The sequence below is a fragment of the Peromyscus eremicus genome, chromosome 1 (genome assembly GCF_949786415.1).
Source record: "Peromyscus eremicus chromosome 1, PerEre_H2_v1, whole genome shotgun sequence".
NCBI lineage: Eukaryota > Metazoa > Chordata > Mammalia > Rodentia > Cricetidae > Peromyscus > Peromyscus eremicus.
In genome coordinates, this window is record NC_081416.1 from 124139927 (window position 1) to 124160379 (window position 20453).

The window sequence follows — 20453 nt, forward strand, 5'->3', positions numbered from 1 at the left end:
AAAGACAAACATGGTATGTACTCACTCATAACAGGATACTAGATGTAGAACAAGGATGACTGGACTACTACTCACATCACCAGGCAGGCTACCTGGAAAACAGGACCCCAAGAAAGACACAGGGATCGCCCAATGACAGAGAAATGGAATGAGATCTACATGAACAGCCTGGACAGGAGTGGGGGTAGTGAAGGGCGAGGGTCGAGGGAAAGAGAGCTTGGGTGAGTGGGAGATTCCAGCTGGATCAACAACAGAGAGGGAGAACAAGGAATAGGAGACCATGGTAAATGAAGACCACATGAGAATAGGAAGAAACAAAGTGCTAGAGAGGCCCACAGAAATCCACAAAGATACCCCCACAACAGACTGCTGGCAATGGTCGAGAGACAGTCCGAATTGACCTACTCTGGTGATGGGATGGCCAAACACCCTAATTGTCGTGCTAGAAACCTCATCCAACTACTGAGGGATCTGGATGCAGAGATCCATGACTAGGCCCCAGGTGGATCTCTGGGAGTCCAATTAGCGAGAATGAGGAGGGTTTATATGAGAGAGAATTGTTGAGACCAAGGTCAGATAAAGCACAGAGACAAATAGCCAAACAAACGGAAACACATGAAATATGAACCAATGGCTGAGGGGTCACCAACTGGATCAGGCCCTCTGAGTGGGTGAGACAGTTGATTGGCCTGATCTGTTTGGGAGGCATCCAGGCAGTGGGACTGGGTCCTGTGCTCATTGCATGAGTCGGCTGTTTGAAACCTGGGGCCTATGCAGGGTCGCTTGGCTCGGCCTGGGAGGAGGGGACTGGACCTACCTGGACTGAGTCCACCAGGTTGATCTCAGTCTGTGGGGAAGGCTTTGCCCTGGAGGAGATTGGAATGGGGGGCGGGCTGGGGGGAAGGTGAGGGGGGCGGGAGGGGGGAGAACAAGGGAATCTGTGCCTGTACGTAGAACTTAATTGTATTGCAAAATAAAAATTTAAAAAAAAAATAAAATGCTTAATGGTTAAAAAAAAAAAAAAAAAAAAAAAAAGAAGTGTGGGATTTCTCAGCATTTGAAATCAACCACAGGGACATGCAGGAATTTCTGGGGCCGTAAGGGAGTTGGATGCTATCTTAGTGCCCAGTGTTCTTACCCACCCCCTTGTCTTCCAGACAACTCTATTCTGAACCAGTGCCAAGATGAACTTTCACAGACTACATTATGGGACATAAGAAGCAAGCCATAGTGTTCTGGAAATATCCCCCAAAGATACAGAGGTTTCTGTAAATTATTCTCAGCCCTCCAAAGAGTTTGGAGGAGAAAGACACATTGAGAACATTTGTTTCCAACCCCCGTCTTTCCTGTGTGTTTGCTCTCTCTTTCTTCCCAACAGAGGAAGAACGTTCACTGCTCTTCCTTTTCCTGTCTGGCAGAAACTCCCTTCTGGTCCATCCTCTTTCTTCCTCAGTACATTTGTCTCCCCCGCCCCGCCCCGCCCGCCCCACCCAAGGGATTGAAGGCAGAAATGTCAAAGGAAGAAAACTGGATGAATGAGAAAACAAGAGGGGTGAGAAAAACTTGATACGCTATTTTAAAATAGTATTCCAGTTGTACTAATGGCTAGTAACAATGTGAGAGACTTGTGTGCATCATTATGAAATGCATTAAAAGCCGGTGAGGTGGAACTATTAGCACCATGATGTAAGTGAGGAAATCGAGGCCCAGCAAGCCCAACCACATGCCCAGCATCACACAGTCATAGGAAATAGGGCAAAGCCTCAAGCCCAGGTCCATGTGACTCGAAGTCGTAACTCCTGCTTCCTTTACTGCACTAGGCTGACTGGCCCATCCAGCATGTATGTGCCTCCAAATCCCAGAAGCCATGGCCCTGGATTTTGCTCTCCCTAATGCCTTAAATGCTATATTTCCCCTCCAGAGCAACTGTCTTCTATAAAAGAAAATTCCAATCCCTGGATTGTGCAATATGTTCAAGAAGAACGCTGGGCTGATGTTCATCCAGGTTGTCTAGATCAGCTGGGACAACGGTGAAAATACTAAATAACTGAACTGTTAAAATACTTTCATCTGGTTGATAAACATCCTTTATCTCTAATCCCCCCACACAGTGTCATCCTTTGATGTCTAATCTTGATTGGCTGCTAGCGGAGTTATAGTCACTGATCAATATCTTAAACACAGTCCCTAGAAGAAAGGAGAGTTTTGTCCTATTGGGATAATACATACATGCAGGTGCATGTATGTGTGAGTGTATGGTTTTCCTCGAATGTTTTCTACATCTACGGTATGAGACAATGTGTGAAAGCATAGAGCATAATGCCTAGCACATAGCAGGTGTTCACTAAACATCAGCTGAACTATCATCTAAGCCACGTTGCTGAAAGTCTCTCCCTGGAGGGAGAGTCTCGAGCTTGGCAATTCCCAGAGCTGATAGAATTAACACTCACATTCTCTAGAAAGGCAGAGTAGGGGCAATTTTCATTTAAATCCCCAGCATGGAGACATGAATCAGCTGTGGCTAGAGCTGGAACATCTGGATAAGCAAGCAAAGGCAATTGCCTGGCTGTTGGAGCCATCGGACATGATTAGGTAGTAACTCATTGGCAAAGGCGAAGCAAAATTGTAAGAGATGTGTGCCAATGACGGAAGCCAATCATACTCCCCACCAAGCCCTCCCTGTGGGCAGATGTTAAATGCTAACATTTGCTGAACACTATGTTCTCTTTGAATCCTCATACCCAGTACAGAAACATGTCAACATTACCATATTTGGTGTTGGGAGATGGATGTAGAGAGGGTCAGTAGCTTGTCCAAGGTCACATGGGCAGTCAGACATGAGGTTAAGTGGGCCATCTGCCCTTCCTGGTTCTAAAGCCCTTGTTTGCCTCCTCCACCATGTGCCTTTCCACTGGGGGAGGGGTAGCGGGCAGCTCACCCAGATGTCTCCATGGTTTGCTGCTTTGGTTTGTTTTGACCAGATCCTTTGTAAGGAACTCACAAAAGACACATAGTTGGGCATGCATTTAACAAGGCCCACCCACCATTCAGAGAAGCCTGCAAGGTCTGTGATCATGGGAAGAACAGGATGTAAAGAAAGAAACAAAACACACACCGGTGCAATTGCCAAGAAAAACAAGAAACGAGTGTGTGTGTTGATGAGACCAGTGAGCCAAAGGCCTCTCAGTGTTCCAAGTGCTCCCATGGTGGTGGAGTACTAGGTGGTACAGGGGATACCCTCTGCCCATCAATGGACTCCCTGAGCGTGCTAGCTTAACCTTGGCACAGGCAGGAGCTGTGAGCCACAAGGCTAATGAATGTTGGCTCCGAGCCCTCTGACTGGCTGGCTGGGTGGGAGTCAATGTTTCTGAACCATGCATGTTTACAGCTGGCATCTATGCAGAGGCAGTGAGCTGGTGTGCAGACACTGGAGAGACATCTGCCTTGAGTCTGCCAGCATACTTAACGCACGGGGTCTCTGATGTCTATCCTTGGTTAAGGTTCTTTGTAGTTTTCAAACCACTCTCTCTTAGAGATGTGATGGCTTTATTTAAGCCTCAGACCCATCTGCAATGGTATATTAATCTATTTTCACTGCTGCAACAAAATGCCACAGGCTGGATAATCTATAAGCAGTGGAAAGGTGTTGTTTACTCACATGGTCAGTGTCAACTGAAGGATGTTCTCCACTTGAAGAGGGCACTTTGTCATTGTGTCCCCAAGAGGGGACACTGGTTGTGTTCTCAACAGATGAAATGTTGGACTTGCCCACTTATATAATTTATAAGGCATTAACTGCACTCACGAGGGCGGAGTCCTCATGGATTAATTATCCCCTAAAATCTCACATCTTAATTCTATTATTTTGGGTTTAAGTTTCAACATGAATTTTTGAAGCAACACATTCAAACCTAGCAGATGGAAAAAGAGTTGCATCCAATTTCCACCCACTCCCAACCCACATCTTTTTGTCTACTTTCTTTTATTCATTTATTTTTGAGGCAGGATGTTACTGTACGGTTCAGGATGGTTTCAAACTTACTCTGCAGCCCAGTGTGACTGTGAACTTGAGGGTCCTCTGTCTCAACCTCCTGAGTGCTAGAATTAGGTATGTGCCACTAGGTTCAACACTTCATTGATGCTATGGTCCGCTTCTTTAATCGATAAACAAGCTGCCTCTTAGGCGTGAGAAAACGGTGCACCTGGAATGGGAAGTGAATTTTGGTTTTGAGTTTTGAGACCCAAGGGAACAGTATTCGGTAAAAATAAATAAATAAATAAATAAATAAGAGCCTCTGAGTCTGATTCATCTAGATTCAAGCCCTGACCTCTTACTACCTAGGGAAACTGGCAAATTACTTAATTCAGTGGGCCTCCGTGTCTTCACCAGTAAATAGAGACAAAAGTATCTAACTGGGAGTATAGCTATGAGAATTTAATGGGTTGATATATACAGAATGCCTGAATGTTCATGAATGTTTCTCATCCCCGCTTCTAGATCCACACTATTCCCATTGTACTGAATGTTAAGTTCAGAGCTCTGTCATACTGGGCTCTGGGGAGGTGAAGGAGGAAGTTGCTTGTAAAGCTCTGACCCTCATGGTCCCTGCATACATTGTGCTGTAGAAACCCAAAGTGAGGCTGCGCCATACAGTGGGAATGCCCAGGAGTTCTGGAGGTGACTAGATGACGATTCCCCCATGTCTAGCATTTTTAATACACTACGAAAACATCCATAAATTTGATTAATGGATTCTGTAAGAGTGCATTGTGCCAGTGTGGTGTTGCTTCAGATGGTTTTCATGGACATGTGCGTTAGTGAGTGTGGTCCAGAGCCCTGAGCTGTGTGCCATGTCACAGAACAATGGATGAATCCTTCTACAAATGGCCTTCCTTGGGCAGCTCCTTTCAGAAGACCTGGAAGATCAGACTTCCCATAAGAAAAGGTCTCATCTCGCCTCCTGGAGAGCCTCTCTGCTACTGTGATAATTACAGTGGCCAAGGGGTGGAGGAAAGGGTTTATTTCAGCCATCAATGGCACATCAAAGCCCATCAGCCAGGGCCAGAACTCAAAGCAGGAACAGAAGTAAAGACGGTGGAGGAATGCTGCTTATTGGCTTGCTCTCCATGAATTAATTGTTCACCCTGCTTTCTTGTACAACCCACAATTACCTGTCCAGTGGGCTGGGCCTTCCCACATTGACCACTAATTAAGAAAATGCTCCACATTTAGGCCCACAGGCCAATCTGATGGAGGCATTTCCTCAGTTGAAAGTCCCTCTTCCCACATGACTCCAGTTTGTGTCAGGTTGGCAAAAACAAAAACAAAAACAGCAAATCAAACCCAAACCTACCTCGCCCAGACTCCACATCTCCCACCCTAAACTCATAAAATATCCTTTCATAACCAGACTTTCTGTGCAGCATCGTCTGGCAAACACATGATTGTGAAGTCTCTGAAAAAAAAACATCCTGACTTATGGCATTTTCCACTTTCATGGTGTAAATATCCCAACTGTGGCTGGTTTTAAATGATCTTGGAGCTATTAACATGGAGTTAGGAGAAACAGCTCTTGGGAGCTGGTACAATTTGACTGTGTCAGGCTTACTGTTAAATTTACCCCCCCCCCCAATCTCACTTAGTCCTGTCGAAAGTGAACTAGGCCATACTGCCTTCATTTTATAAAGAGGAAATTGAGGAGGAGGAGGAGGAGGAGGAGGAGGAGGAGGAGGAGGAGGAGGAGGAGGAGGAGAACAGCTTGACCCAGCCCTAGTGCACTTGCAGCTGGGAGTTGAAGGCATCACTGCTAAGCACTCCTCCGTGCCCAGCCTCCCGGTGTGGGTATGGGTAGGGTTTTGTAGCTGCTGTTGTTTCCGGAACTCAGAATCAGACTCAAGGCTTCATATACCCACTCTCCATTTCCATCACGCCCACCACTTCCTCACTCCTCATCAAACCAGAAAAGACCCAAAGCATCATTTCCGTTCCTCTGCTGTCTTGCCACTTTCTTTCTTTATTTTTTTTCCCTCCGTTGTCCTTTCCCAACCAACACACCAAGGCCTTCATCCACCCTATTCTCTCACCTCAGGATTTCACAAGCACGTTTTGATTTTCTAAATGCTAGTGCATTACTCTTACCACGAACCATATTGCTGTGGGTCTCTAGAGTCCATTCCTCTTACTAGACCACCACATAACCCAAGCACTACGCTTTGTCCTAAGAGATGGTTAGAGGCAATTACTTTCTTTAATTGATTGAGGATTGAAGACACCCTGGCAATCTGGATCACTGGGGCCCAGAATATTCATTAGGGAATGAGTGAAAATCCCCCCTCTCTCTTTCTCTCCCCCCTCTCCCCCCACTTTGGAGAAGGTAATGTCTGTATTTTTCAAAGCATTAAAAAGTACTGACATAATATTGTTGTCCAGTAGTAGTTATAGTGGTTAGGAGATAAGGCTCTAGATACAGGTTCGAACCCCAGCCCTGGAATATAATAGCATCAAACCTCGGCTTAGTTACCATCCTATTCTGTACCACAGGTCCCCTAGCTATAAGTGGTACTGGCATCTGAAGAATTATTGTTGAAGGGATTGCATGAGATAACAAATGCACAGCCCACGTGGAGAATGGAGCCTACAGAAAAGGGCTCCATGAATTTCTATTACTATGATTATCTTTTAAAGTCCCTTTGATAACTCACTATGACTCACCCTAACCAATCTGCTTGTCTTTCCCCAAATACTGCCATATGGGTCCAAATTTCTAAGCACTTACCACCTGCCATACCCTCTCTTCCCCAGATCCTTACATCCAAACTCCTTCTCATTATTCAAATCCCAGGCTCACAGGCAAAGGGCAGCCACCACATGCAGACCCTCTTCCCTCCTCCTTGTCATGAGAAGCACTCCCTGCCCTTTTCATTCCCTCCACAACCAGTCTCTGGGCCTCCTGGGATCTTAATCCCTGCCACAGTGTGACTTTTACCTCCACAGATTTGTCCCTGCTAGGTGTGCTTAATGAAGCCTTTTGATGCCCTAAAAGGAGCTCTGACTATGCAGCCAAACAGGCCAACACTTCCCTGAAAGGCTGGCTCTGTGGCCCTGGATAATTATCTGTCCCCTCATCTACACATCAGCATTACGCTCTGGTAAAATTGCTATGAGGATGTAGAGTGTTAGCCTATGAAATACCCAGTATTAGAGCTGACTGTTTCCCTCCCTGGACATCCCTTGACTTCGGTCATAGCTATACACACAAGCCAGGACAGACGAGAGACTAAAGGAATGGCAAACGGGCTGGGCAAGCAGGTTTGATAAGTCCACAGTGCTCTGTCAACATCAGTGAGCACGTCTATTTTTAAAGTGTCTAATTTACCGTGCCCTGATGCAAAAATGAGGCGGCTTCTCAGTATGTGGAACCCGCTTTCCTTAAAAACTTCCACAGTGACAGAATTAAAGTCATGATTGTGACAAAAGTGTGAAGACAGCTCACCAGCATGCTGAAAAGTTAGGAAGGCTTTCACCAGGTTTCAGCATCAGATATCAACTCAATGTATGACACGGCTTACTATAAACATCACTGACTGTAGAAGCTGGAAGGCAGAAAGCCTACATTTTTGGTCCTGGCTCTGTAAATAACTTCTCGTAGAAGCAAGAGTCTTACCCTCATAAAGATCGAGTTTGCCCTGTAGCAAGCGAGAACAGTGGTTGAACAGATAACTAAGATCTCTTCCAAATCTACATCTGTGGCAAACCATGGTACCCTCTCAACTGCCTCAGGTCTCAGACATGTGGTAATTAGGTCTCATTTTGGTGTTGGCATGTCACACTAACAGCATCCAACCAGCCATGTTGCTATCCATCGGTGAAGGGCCATTCTGAACCATCTGTTCAGCCTGGAGCTGCCTGTGTGACTCAGAGCACAGCAGCAGGAAACCTTCTCTGGACGGAGGGGTCAGTCAATAAGAAAGGCAAAATAAGAAGCCATTTCCTTTCTACTGACCGGGTACATTTGGGTTTGTCTTTGGTTGGCGTGCAATTAGTAAATTATTCCCCCATGGTAGCAGTAAAGATTACAGACTTGATCTTATAGCCCAACTACTACTATTTGGTAATTGCATACCTGCACTGCAAGATCCATATGTGAAAGGGCTGGTCTCCAGCATGGTGCTGTTGGGAGGTAGTGGAATCTGTAGTGGGTGGGGCCATGTGGGAGGCCTTTAGATCATTAGAGGCATGCCCTTGGAGGCCCCCATGTTCTCTTTCACGTCCTCCAGCACATGTACCTGCCATGATACATCCAGTCACCACAGAGCCAAAGCAACAGGGACAACCAACTTTGTATTGGGGCCTTCAAGACCATGAGCCAGAATGACCTCCTCCATATGAGTAGAGTACTGCAGGTATTTGCCACAGGAATGGCAAGCTGACTTACATGGTAGCCATTTGGCTATCACTAAAAAGATGATACCAACCATGTCTCTACTGAGAAAGAGATGGTGGGTTGTCTGGTATGGTAGTCTTTCCTGTACATTGGTCTACTTATCTAATTTGTACCAAACTAATGAAGACCTTCATGAGCAGTGGGAAGAAGAGTAGCTCTTTGAGATCAAGACTAGTGAATTTTGTATTCCTGTCTGCATTTAATTCCTGGTTGATGTAGAAATGAAGTTCCATCTCTATGCAAAGGATTATCTTTAAGTGAGAAAGTTCTTAAGCGTTTCCTGGTAGGCACAGAAAATGTTCCCCATCCAGTTGAGAACATTGATTTATTATAATGTCTCTTCATACAGCCCTTTTCTAATGCACTCATAAAGATAATTAAGTACTCATGTAAAAAAAAAATCCTAAAGCTCCTACAAAGCAAAAACACTGAAATGATGATACCCAAGGACATTTAAAAAATTCTTATGCCATGAAATTTTAGGTAAAATACAGCTTACAAATACAGCTTTTCAAAGTTCAAGTAAAATTTGACCAATCACATTAATCTAAGGAAAAAGTAGCTACTTTTTCTGATTTTTTAATGTTAAATATAATATAGTGGTACGTGTTATTTTCCTTGGGTTTGTTTGCTCAAGAAAAAAATGTCTACTAAATTTATACAGGTTTACTAATCAAGTAAGCTAATGCTACTCATAAATGATGTTTAGCGTGATGAGAATCATAAATTTGTATTCAACCAAATTGAATCATTAGTCTGACAAACTTTCTCTATCAACAGTAATTATGTTTCACATTGAACTAGGTTAGATACAATTTCCAACATCTTTAGGTGGATTGAAATCCTGAACAAATATCGAGTTAATTAATGTATTTTTAGGTATCTAGGTATTTTATAAAGTAAGAAGGAATAATGAAACATTAATTACTAAGCATAATTTAAGGCTTATGTAATGTGCCTCTTATCTTTGCATGCTATCCAGTTATATCTTGGGTCATGTTGATGAGCTTTGATTTTGAAGTGTCCAAGTGATTTCTTTGGCTGAAAAAAAAATGTATACATTTATATGCATCGTAAGTTTTGCTGGTCTTCTAAAATACTTGCATTTGACAGGCAGTTCTCAGTTCTCTGCACTGGATTTCTTCCATGAATTAGGAGTGAGTCGCTGTACGTAAGTCATAATTAATATACATGGTTGAGAACATACCAGGAGCCTCGTGAAAACATGAGAACCTATGTGCTTTTGTTATCTCAAGAGAAATATGAAAGAAAGAGAACAAACCATGGGGTGAAGAAAAAACTATTTATTTTCCTTGGTTGATTATACCAGAATCTAAATAAAACCATAAAACCTGTTCATGCTTGGGACACGTTCTCTCTCTCTCTCTCTCTCTCTCTCTCTCTCTCTCTCTCTCTCTCTCTCTCTCTCTCTCTCTCTCTCTCTCCTTCTCTCATATATTACATCCAGACTGCAGTTTCCTCTCCATCCCCTCCCCTCAGCCTCTCCTCCCTCCACCTACTCTCTCCACCAGACCCACCTTCCCTTCGTGAGTATGAAAAGGGACATCAACCGAACAGGGCATAATATGCTACAATAAGACCAGTACATACCATCACATCAAGGCTGGATGAGGTAAACCAGTAGGAGGAAAAGGGCCCCATAAGTAGGCAAAAAGAGTCATCAGCTGCCTCCACTCCCACTATTAGGAATCCTACAAGAACACCAAGCTACTCAGGCATAACATATATGCAGAGGACCTAGGTCAGACTCCCACAGGCTCCCAGATCTCTGCAAGCCCCTAAGAGTCCTGGTGAACTGATTCTGTGGGCTGTGTTCTCATGGTGTTCCTGACCCCTCTGATTCCTTCTATTTCCTGCCCCTCCCAGACCTCTGCCTAATGTTTGGCTGTGGGTCTCTGCATCTGCTCCCATCAGTTGTTGGATGAAGCCTCTCTGGTTTCTTTGATGAGGATTTTGCTAGACTCTACTCCTAGAACACTCTGCAGGCAGGACAAGCTGTAAGTCAGAGATTTTGTAGCTGGGTTAGTATCCCAATCCCTCCAATTGAAATCTTGCCTGGTTACAGGATATGACTGGTTCAGGCCCTGTATGCCCCATTGCTAGGAGTCTTTGCTAGGGTTACTCTCATAGATTCCATGGAGTTTCCATTGCACTAGGTTTCCACCTTCCCCTCAAATGCCCCCCAAATTCCAGTCTTTTCTCCCAGTATTTTCTACATCCCCCCCCCTTGATTCCTCCTGTTCCCAACACCACCCTTAAAATCTATTCTATTTGCCCTTCCCAGGGAGATCCTTGTGTTACCCCTTAAGCCCTCCTTGTTACTTAGCCCCTCTGGGTCTGTGGATCATAGCATGATTATCCTTTGCTTTAGAGCTTATATCCACTTTTAAGTGAGTACATACTATGTTTGTCTTTCTGGGTCTGGGTTACCTCACTCAGAATGATTTTTTTCAAGTTCCATCCATTTGCCTGAAAATTTCATGATGCCATTGCTTTTAACAGCTTAGTAATACTCCATTGTGTAAATGTACCACATTTTCTTTATCCATTCTTCAGGTGAAGGGCATCTACGTTGTTTTCAGTTTCTGGCTATTATGGACAAAGCTTCTATGAACATAGTTGAGCAAGTGTCCTTGTGATAGGATGGGGCATCCTTTGAGTATATGCTCAGGAATGGTATAGCTGGGATGGCTAAGGATATTGAACATTTCTTTGTTTCTCAGCCATTTGTGATTCCTCCATTGAGAATTCTCTGTACAGATCTGTACCCTGTTTTTTAATTGGATTATTTAGTTTGTTGACGTGTAGTTTCCTGAATTATTTATGTATTTTGAATATTAGCCCTCTGTCATATGTGGGAGTTGGTGAAAATCTTTGCCCATTTTGTGGGCTGCCTTTTTGTGCTATTGACAGTGTCTTTTGCCAGTTTCATGAAGTCCCATTTGTTAATTATTGATCTTAGTGCCTGCACTATTGGTGTTCTGTTCAAAAGTTGCTCCCGTGCCAGTGTGTTCAAGGTTATTCCCAGCTTTCTCTTCTATCAGGTTTAATGTATCAGGTTTTATGTTGAGGTCTTTGACCCACTTGGACTTGAGTTTTGTGCAGAGCGATAGATGTGGCTCTAATTGTGTTGTTCTACACACTGACATCCAGTTACACCAGCACCATTTGTTGAAAATGCTTTCTTTCTTCCATTGTATATTTCTGACTTCTTTATCAAAAATCAAGTGTCCATAGGTATATGGATTTACATCTGTGTCTTCAATTCCATTCCGTTGACCAACATGTCTATTTTTATGCCAATACTATGTGGTTTTTATTACTACAGCTCTATAGTACAGCTTGAGATTGGGATGGTGGTATCTCCAGAAGTTCTTTTATTGTATAGAATTGTTTTCACTGTCCTGGGTTTTTTGTTTTTCCCTATGAAGTTGAGTATTGTTCTTTCATGATCTGTAAAGAATTGTGTTGGAATTTTGATGGGGATTGCATTGAGTCTGTAGGTTGCTTTTGGTAGGATGACCATATTTACTATATTAATCCTAACAATCCACGAGCATGGGAGATCTTTCCATCTTCTGATATCTTCTTCAAAGACTTGAAGTTTTTATCATACACGTTTCCTTGGTTAGCATTACCCAAGATATTTTATATTAATTGTGGCTATGGTGAAGGCTGTTATTTCTCTGACAGCCTTCTCAGCCCACTTGTCATTTGTATATAAGAGGGCTATTGATTTTTTTTTAGCTAATCTTGTATCCAGCCACTTTGATAAAGGTGTTTACCAGCTGAAAGAGTTTCCTTGTAGAAATTTTGGGGTCACTTATGTATGCTATTACATTATCTGTAAATAATGATACTTCAACTTCTTCTTTTCCAATTTATATCCCCTTGATCTCCTTTAGTTGTCTTATTGCTCTAGCTAGAACTTCAAAGTACTATATTGAATGAAGAGAGTGGACAGCCTTGTCTTGTTCCTGATTTTAGTGGAATTGCTTTGAGTTTCTCTCCATTTAATTTGCTGGCTATAGGCTTACTGTAAATTGTCTTTATTAGGCTTAGTTATGGCCTCCCTTGTATCCTTAATATCTCCAAGACTTTTATCATGAAGAAGTGTTGAATTTTGCTAAAGATAAGATGATCATGTGATTTTTTTTTTCAGTTTGTTCTTTGATAGATTTTCATATGTTGAACCATCCCTACGTCTCTGGGATGAAGCCTACCTCATCATGGTGAATGATCTTTTTGATGTTTTCTTGGATTCAGTTTACCAGATTTTATTGAGTATTTTTTGCATCAATGTTCATAAAGGAAGTTGGTCTATAATTCTTTCTTTGCTGAATCTTGTATGGTGTGGGTATCAGGGTGATTGTGGCCTCATAAAATGAATTTGGTAATGTTCTTTCTGTTTCTATTTTTTGAAATAATTTGAGAACTATTGGTATTAGCTCTTTTTTTAAAGTCTGGTAGAATTCTGCACTAAAACTGTCTGGCTCTGGGCTTTTTTTTCCTTTTTTTTTTTTGATTGGGAGACTTTTAGTGACTGTTTCTATTTCCTTATGGGGTTATAGGTCTATCCAAATTGTTTGTCTGATCTTGATTTAACTTTGGTAAGCAGTATCTATTGAGAAAACTGCCCATTTCTTTTAGATTTTCCAATTTTGTAGAGTACACGTTTTGGAAGTGTGACCTAATAATTCTCTGGATTTCTTCAGTGTCTGCTGTTATGTCCCCCTTTCAGTTTCTGATTTTGCTAATTTGGATATTCTCTTTGTGGTTTTTAGTTAGTTTGGATAAGGATTTATCCATCTTGTTGATTCTTTCAAAGAACCAACTCTTTATTTCATTGATTCTTTGTATTGTTCTCTTCGTTTCTATTCTATTGATTTCAGCTTTGGCTCAAGTATTTCCTGCCATCTGTTCCTCTTGGGTGTGCTTGCTTCTCTGTTGTTCCAGAGCTTCCAGGTGTGCTGTTAAGTCACTAGTATGAGATCTCTGAATTTTTTTTAAGAAGGCACTTAGTGCTATGAACTTTCCTCTTAGCACTGCCTTTATTGTGTCCCATAAGTTTGGGTATGTTGTGCATTCATTTTCATTGTATTCTAGGAAGGCTTTAATTTCTTTCTGTATTTCCACCTTGACCCAGTAGTCCACGAGTTTGTAGGCTTTATGTTGTTTATGTTGTTCTTGAAATACAGCTTTAATCTGTGGTAGTCTGACAGGATACACTATGTTATTTCAATTTTCTTGTACCTGTTAAGATTTGCTTTGTAACCAAGTATGTGGTCAATTTTGGAGAATGTTCTGTGAGGTTCTGAGAAGAAGGTATGTTCTTTTGTGTTTGAATGAAATGTTCTGTAGATGTCTGATAGATCTATTTGATTCATGACATCTGTTAGCTCCATTATTTCTCTGTTAGTTTCTGTCTAGCAGACCTGTCCATTGGTGAGAATGAGGTATTAAAATCTCCCACTATTAATGTACGATGTTCAATGCGTGATTTAAGCTTTGGTAACATTTCTTTGACAAATATGGGTGTCCTCGCATTTGGGGAATAGATGTTAAGACTTGAAATGTTATCTTGAAAGATTTTTTCCTTTGATGAGTATGAAATATCCTTCTAGATCTCTTTTTATTAATTTTGATTTGAAGTCTATTTTGTTAGATATTAGAATAGCTATACCAGCTTGTTTCTAAGGTCCTTTTGCTTGGAGAATCTTTTTCCAACCCATTACTCTGAAGTAATGCCTTTCTTTGAAGTTGAGGTATTTCTTGTATGCAGCAGAAGGATGAATACTATTTTCATATCCATTCTGTTAGCCTGTGTCTTTTTACTGGGCAACTGAGTCCACTGATACTGGGAAATATTGATGACTGGTGATTGTTAATTCTTGTTATTTTGTTGTTGTTTGTGGTGGTGGTTGTGGTAGTGTGTGTGTGTGTGTGTGTGTGTGTGTGTGTGTGTGTGTGTGTGTGTTTTCCCTCTTTATGTTTTGTTGATGTGAGATTATCTATTGTGTTGGTGGTGGTGTAGCTAACTTCCTTGGGTTAGAGTTTTCCTTCTAGTACCTTCTGTAGGGCTGAATTTGTGGATAGATACTATTTAAATTTGACTTTGTCATGAAATACATTTTTTTGTCCATCTATGGAGTTCAAAAGTTTTGCTGGGTATTGTAGTCTGGGTTGCCATCTGTGGTCTCTTAGAGTCTGGAAGACATCTGTCCAGGCCCTTATGGCTTTCAGAGTCTCCATTGAGAAGTTGGGTATAATTCTAATAGGTCTGCTTTATATGTTACTCTGCTTTTTTCCCCTGCAGCTTTTAATATTCTCTCTTTGTTCTGTATGTTTAGTGTTTTGATTATTATGTGATGAGGGAGTCTTTCTTTTCTGGTTCAATCTGTTTGGTGTTCTGTTAGCTTCTTGCACCTTTATGGGTATGTCCTTCTTTAGATTGGGAAAACTTTCTTCTATGATTTTGTTAAATATATTTTCTGGGTTTTTGGACCGGTATTCTTCTCCTTCTTCTATTCCTATTATTCTTAGGTTTGTTCTTTTCATATGTCCCAGGTTTCCTGGATGTTTTGTTAGAAGTTTTTTAGATTTAACGTTGTCTTCGATCATATTTCCAATGCCTAAGATTCTCTCTTCCATCTCTTGTATTCTGTTGGTGATGTTTGTGTCTGTGGTTCTCGACCACCTACCCAGATTTTCCATTTCCAGAATTCCCTCAGTTTGTTTTCTTTATTGCTTCTATTTTGGTTTTTAGGTCTTGAATAGTTCCCTTCACCTGTTTCTCCATTTTTTTCTTGGCTTTCTTGGCATCTTTTAAGGGATTTATTGATTTCCTCCAATTTTTTGTTTATCTTTTCCTCAATTTCTTTAAGGAATTTTTTTTTCATTTCCTCTTTAAGCACCTATATCTTTATCAAGTAGTTTTTAAGGTTGCTTTCTTGTGCTTCAGCTGCCGTGGAATATTCGGGTCTTGCTGTCATAGGATAGCTGGCCTCTGGTGGTGCCACATTGCCCTGGCTGTTGCTGATTGTGTTCTTATACTGGCATTTAGGCATCTGGGTTTGGGATGATTACAGGTCTAGGTCCTGGTTTCTGAGTTTGTCTTTGTTAGATGGGTGTTTTGTTCCTTTGCTTCTGTTTCCTCTTTGGTCTTCCGGTATTTGGCCTGGATATCTGGAGGCCAACATGACCTCTGATCTAGTAGGGAGTCTCTGTCGAAGCTGGCGGGTGGTTGGGTTGGACTTTGATGTAGCAGGGCAGTCTCTATTCCTCTGACTGATAAGACCTGCACCTCTTCTATGACCGCCATGGCCTGCACCTGAGCACTGGAAGTCCTCTGGAGTTAGGGACAGGGACTGGCCTCGGGAGGGCAATGAGGTGGGAGGGTGTGGGTGCTGCATTGGGTTTTTGGGAACAGAATCTGGGAGGTGGAGCTGTTCATCTGGCAGGTGATGTAGAATATTATTTTAAGGTGTGTTACTTTTGTTTACGTTGCATTTGTTTAACTCTGTGAAGCTGTGTTACTGTGCCTGTCTAGAACACCCAATGGTCTAATAAAGAACTGAATGGCCAACAGCAAGGCAGGAGAAAGGATAGGTGGGACTAGCAGGCAGAGAGAATATACAGAAGGAGAAATCTAGGAGGAGGGAGAAGAAAAGGGATGGAGTAGTGAAGGAAGAAGAACAAGAGAAGGAGGAGGACTCCAGGGGCCAGCCATCCAAGTACACAGCAAGCCACAGAGTAAGAGTAATATTTACAGAAGTAAGAGAACGGGGAAACACCCAGAGGCAAAAGGTAGACGGGATAATTTAAGTTAAGAAAAGCTGGCTAGCAACAAGCCAAGCTAAGGCTGGGCATCATAATTAAGACTAAGCCTCTGTGTGCGATTTATTTGAGAGCTGTGTGGCGGGCCCTCAAAAGAGTAAAAAACCAACCACAACAGGCAGGTGGATCACTCATCTGACTTATGTTCTTCTGACTTATGTGGCCTGTACCTGAACAGCCGAAGTTCACTGCAGTTCAAGTTTGGTCTCTCTTAAGGGCCCGCCTGTCTTGGTATACTCACCAATGCCTTTATGTATAATATGAGAGGGTCTTTTGTGTTTATGTGCATCTATGTGTATTCACATGTGCAGGTATAGGTCAGAGAACAACCTTGTGTATTGTTCCTCGGGCACTGTTCAACTTGGCTTTTTGCTGCTGTTATTGTGACAATCTCTCACTGGCCTGGAACCCAGCAAGCACGCTGGAGTGACTGACCAGGGAGCCCTAGGAATCCACCTATCCCGACCTCCCTGGTGTTGAGAGAACAACTACGTACCACCATGCCTATGTTTTTTTATGTGGATACTGGGAATCAGACTTGGGTTCTCATGCTTGCAAGGGAAGCCCTTTACCAACTGAGCCATATAGTTCCAGCCGCAAGAGAAGGTTCTGTACCTCCCAATTAACCTCCTAGACAGCAAAGCTTCTGTACCTCAATAGAATTACTTGCTGTGATTTATACTTATTTTAGTGTGCCCTTCATGCTTTTTAGACAAAATCAAGGAACTGAAACTCCTCACAAGTCTGTGTTATTTGAAATGTTTTATAATCACTTTGATAAGCACACAGCCCACAATTATTCAGACAGGTGTGATCTAATCTTGATCAAGGTCCAGATCTCTGACAGCTCTTGAGATTTTGCCTTCCATGGAGTTTATATTATATACATATCATATATATGGCATATATAGCATATATATAGTACATACATGTATACATACACACATATATACATACATATATATGTGTGTGTATATGTGTGTGTGTGTGTGTGTGTGTGTCATTGTCCACATCTGTCTTTGAAAGTCCAACTGGAAAATGCCATTACAAAAATCTGTTCTTGAGGCAGGCAGATCTTTGTGAGTTCAAGGCCAGCCTGGACTACAAAGTAAGTTCCAGGAAAGGTGCAAAGATATACAGAGAAACCCTGTCTCGAAAAACAAAAAACAAACAAACAAACAAAAATCTGCTCTTTAGCTTAAAAAAAGAGAGAGATAATATAAATAAATAAATAAATAAATAAATAAATAAATAAATAAATAAACAAACCCCAAAGCTTCACTATTCCAAGATTTGCTTATTCTAAGAGCTACATTAGGAGCTGTCACATCAGAAGGGCTTCTTGGCCACCCCTGCCTGTGACAGCGTCCTGCGGCTGACTAGAAGGAGCCCTGTTTGGACCATCACAAGCATGACCTTGTTTTCCTCTTTTGTCTTAGAGCACCTGCATGGTAAGAGGGCTCCAGAGTCCAGAGGGTTAAGGACACAGTTCAGTGACTGAAGGGAGTAGAGAGAACTTTCCCCTGAGTGCTTTCTCTCCTCCCATGATTCCAGACACAGCATCTCATAGGTGTTCCTTCTCTAGGTGACCAGTGTGACCTTTCTAAGCCAAGAGAATCAGGCACTAGGATGAGTATAAGAACGGACAAATTAGCATATGGAGGGACAGAAGTTAGATGGATGGAGAGGTAGATGATATAGATAGATAGATAGATAGATAGATAGATAGATAGATAGATAGACAATTGATAGAAGATAGATAGATAGAAGATAGATAGATAGATAGATAGATAGATAGATAGATAGATAGATAGATAGATAGATAGACAGACAATTGATAGATAGATAGAATTGGCACAGACACTCAACTTTCTACAACTGTAATCAATCCCTTTAATGCTGTCACTCCCACACCTGGGGACGTGTTGTACTTCAAGGCCTCCTTAAAGATTGTCATGAGGGAAAGGTAGTGACAATGTGAAGGAGAGCAAGGAAAAGCTGGAACCCAGAAGAAGCTCTGGGGCCTGCATGAGCCCTGATGGCAAGGCATCCCACAGCAGCTGGCCTTTGGACACAGAGGGAGAGCCAGTATTCCATATGAAATCTGTGGCTTTCTCAGCATCTCACTGACACACTTTCAGGCTGTTGCTTTTTCCATACCATAGCTTATCCCCAGATTTATACTGGGACTTCGTCAAGGAGAGGAACTGTAACTCAACTTGGGAGAGCATTCTTCCTGCCTCCCTGAGTATTCTCTCCTCTCCTTGGCTTGTGGGAATTTTGTCTGCCTTATGCAAAGGGAAAACATCTGCTTGGCAAACAATCTTCTAAAATCCTCGGCCGCCCTTTGGACAGTGTCTTTCAATCTAGGAAACTCTATTGTACCTCTTTTCCTTGGGCCACTCTGGAATCTTTGCCTGGGAAGATGTAGGCTCCCAGGAGGCTGTCAGGGCGTAGAAAAGAAGAGTGTACGTGGAAGGGGGAAAGATGGCAAGCAGGCCTGGGTAAATGGCTAAGGGAGAGATTTGCTTATCATTAATATTTCAGAATTTCCCCTGGCTACACAAATTATTCTGAAGGAGGAAAATACTTCCAACAATTATTTTTACTCCTTTGTAGTAAAGAAACAAACCACTTTCCCAACACGCCCCCAAACACAAACACAGGCACCTCACTCAAATCATCCCAAATATTGTACTGGACTTTGAACTCCGCATCCAGACACAGCTTCTGGATGAAGAAACTGCCATAGACCTAGCCAGGTGTGCCGGGAGTTCAAGGTGCTGACTGCTAACGTGACCTGGGCCTTTCTCTTAGCATCTCTCACCCTAAAGCACAAGCTGTCTTGGTCTTCCCATAAAAGCGACGAATGCCCAACACTTGGATCTCTTCTCTTGTGACATTCCCACTGCTAGTGAGGAAATCCATCTAGGTCAACCTGTCACTTTGTGTCTCCCCAGTGGAGCTGTAGGTCATGGACAGTCAACAGAAACATGATCCCTGATGTAGATTTTTGCTCTGGGTAATAAAACCTACCATCTCCAACCCAAATACAGTAATAGGACCAAAAACTAACTCTCTCTCTCTCTCTCTCTCTCTCTCTCTCTCTCTCTCTCTCTCTCTCTCTCTCTCTCTCTCTTCCTCTTGATTATTATCTCAATACATAAGCTTTCAGCTACTGCTCCGGTGCCATGCTTGCCTGCCTGCTGCCATGATGATCATGGACTCTATCTACTACCCTCTGGAATGGGGATTCCCACCCCCAAATTAAATGCTTTCTTTTAGAAGTTACCTTAGTCATGGTGTTTTTGTCATGGCAATAGAAAAGTAACTAAGACACTATGTGAGTCAGAGGTCAATGTCGGATGTTTTCCTCCATCACTCACACCTCTCTTTTTTTGCTTTTTTTTTTGCAGGGGCCGGGGCAGATTCTGTCACCGAACCTGGAGCTCACAGATGCCACAAAAGACTAGACTGCCAGCAAGTCGCAGAGATCCGTCTGTCTCCACCTCCCAGTGCTGGGCTCACAGACACCCAGTGCTGTGCTTGGCTGTTTACACGAGTGTTGAGGATCCAAACAGGGATGCTTAGGATTTCACAGCGGGCACTTTACCAGTTTAGCTGTCCTCCCCCAACGAGCCCCACATTGATCACATTGACCAATGACCCTTAGTTACGTGTGACCTTCACTAAGAATCCGCCATTTAGTGTAGAGGCTAAGGATATGCTTCAGTGGGGGAAAATCCTCACAGCATCCAACAGGCCCTGAGTTCTAGCTCCACTTCAAGAAAAAAAAAATACACAGATAACGGCGGCAGCAGAAGCCAGCCAGGATGCCCTGCCTCGTGACACAGGCAGTAGGCATCAATACCAGGAACAAATATGTGATGGAGAGGTAGGAAAGGTAGAAAAATGGAGCAGTACCATGAGCTGTGGAGAGAGACAGAACTGGAGATGCAGCGTCGATGACAGGTATGGGAGAGGGCTAAGGTTCACATGTTGTCATTGCCCAGTAGGGACGGCGGGGTGGGGTGCAGCAGCCTGGAGTGGACACAGACTCAGCCTTCAGACATGCTGCCTGGCTGTGGGATCGCCCTGGCTCTGGGCAACAATGGAGGCCCAAGATGAGGAGCTGTTCACTTTCTGGATTGG